This window comes from Chiroxiphia lanceolata, chromosome 1, assembly GCF_009829145.1.
Source record: "Chiroxiphia lanceolata isolate bChiLan1 chromosome 1, bChiLan1.pri, whole genome shotgun sequence".
Classification (NCBI taxonomy): Eukaryota; Metazoa; Chordata; class Aves; order Passeriformes; family Pipridae; genus Chiroxiphia; species Chiroxiphia lanceolata.
The window spans coordinates 42,645,790-42,648,201 of NC_045637.1; positions in this window are offsets into that span (position 1 = coordinate 42,645,790).

A 2,412-nucleotide genomic window follows, 5' to 3' on the forward strand; every position below is an offset into this window, starting at 1 on the left:
TGGACAGCTTTTGAATATCTCCAAGGATGGAGAATCCACAACCTCTTGGGGACACCCGTGCCAGGGCTCAGTCACCCTCACAGTAAAGCAACTTTTCCTGATGTTCAGAGGGTCATTGTGATGTCACAGAGTGATGCCACCAACTCCTGATACTGGCCTTGGTGATGCTGTGGATATGCTACAATAGGCAGAACACTGACGGTGGCCATGACTTGGGGGGGGGGTGGTGAGGGGGCCAGCCCAACATATATATAAAAAGGGATGCACCAGTCAAGGCTAACAGATCAATATGCACATGAACAAAGGCATGGAGAAGCCACCAGAGAGGCAGGCTGCTCCTCTTTTCTTCTTTGTTCTGTATACTACAGGCAGATGCCTTAACAGGGACATGACCATGCTCCTGTCTTCTACCTTCATCAAAACTCAGCTAAATGGAGGACAGTGTTCTAAAGGACAGATAAGGCAGCCCCTGTCATTATCTTGCAGGGGGCTAGAAGTTCCTCACAGCCTTGGGTAAAGGGAGATCCCCAACCTTTTTTGTGGGTGACCAAGGTGGGGCTGGGCCACACTTGAGTTCTGGGCACAGACCTTAGTGATTCTATGGCCATGTCACAGCTGGCAGAATACTCCAGATGTCCTATGTCACAAGGAGGTTAGTGACTGGCCCTGGAAGGGTACCTCCTGCCTGTCTGAGAGATGTGGAATGGACACCCCTGGCCTGAGGGTGAGAGAGTCTGCGCAAGGAGACAGGGTTTGCATGTGGTGACAGAGAGTATCAGCTGTGGTTGCTGGTTCTCCTCCTGTTTTGGACAGCATCAGCTATGGACAAGAATGTGACCAGATCATGACTTGCTCTGGATCTCCCCCTCTATCAGTCAAACTGAGAGGGTTGTACTTTTGTACTAGGACATTGACTAAAATTTAAGAAAACACACGTAGCCTCAGTCCATACCATGTCATGGTCCTGTAGGCAGCAGAACTGTCCCCATGGTGTGGTCAAAGGGAGCTCTGCACCACCTTACTCCTTAAAACCTGTCATTGTTTCATATTCTCACAGGAAACTGGGAGATACCTCACAGCTGGGAACAGAGCCACACCACCCAGCATCTCTGTAACCTGTCAAAGTCTTCCTGACAATCGAAAGCTTCTTGCAGCCGTGGGCAATTAGAAATTTATTCATGTCTATTGCTCAACCCATAGAGCATATTTACACTTCCTATTTTGTTTTCATAGAGTATACAAGTATAAATTTAGAGGCTGCTTCTGCACATATGTCAGGAGTGAATTTCTCTTTGAAGAACTCACTACAACTAACTGACTACTAGACTCTGTTTTGGGTGGTTTTTTTACTGTCAGGTTTAGGGGTTGGTTTGTTTGTTTGTTTGTTTTTTAATTAATGGAAATTCTAAGAAAAATGTCTCAATTGAAATACTTTTAAAAAAAGTAAATTACATTTTGAAGATTAAAAAGACCCCACAAGTATGAGAAGCAGTTTTGAAAGTTGCATGGAAAGTACTGCATTCTGAAAATATCATTGCCAATTCAATTCAGTTTCACTTTAACTTTTTATTTTCATATCTTGAAAGCAACAATAAAGCAGTACATGAAACTCACTAGACATAACCATTGGTCTTTTTATCTTTATCAGTTTTGTATTTCACACTTTCTCCATGCCCAATACAAGTCTCAAATACCCAATCAGCACAACTGCTGAGAACTACACTACTGCTTGCAGTAACACTCAACAGAAGCAATGCTAAAATATATAAAGTCCGAGATAAAGTGTTCATTTTGCAGAGTATATCAGAAACTGTGTATTGCACTGAAAATCATAAATATATTATACATTTTTTACAGTGATTCACTTGTTCTAAATCATATAATACAAGCCCCTTGTAAGAAGAGATAACAAAGATAAATAATGGTTCTGAAATTCTTAGATATCAGAGTAATGATGCATATAGACCGATGTAATAATCATTTTTACAAAAAAGTTTTTCCACCACCACCTTATAATAAAATAAAAAAGAGGAGGGGGAAAAAAGGAAAACAGTCCAGGAGGAGAGATGTAGAACAAGTACAGAAAAAAAACACTATGAAATACCTACTCATTAACAGCGCTCTACCTATTCTGCAGTTTAAAAGAGGTAGAAATCCTCTTTTCTGGGGATGAAGAATAGGAGAGAAAAGTTTTGTCAGTTACTGGACTACGTGGTATGTCATAACATATAGCCACTGTAAGCAGAGGAAGATACAAGAAACTACATAAGACTTCACAAATAACCTTAATTCCAGTATTCACTGTCTTCTTGGAACTTTAGTACTATACTGATTTCAAACAATGCTTGTTGTGCAATGTGTGCTTATAGAGAACAATGCTATCTCTGTATTCATTCTTTATCTTTGCAACCA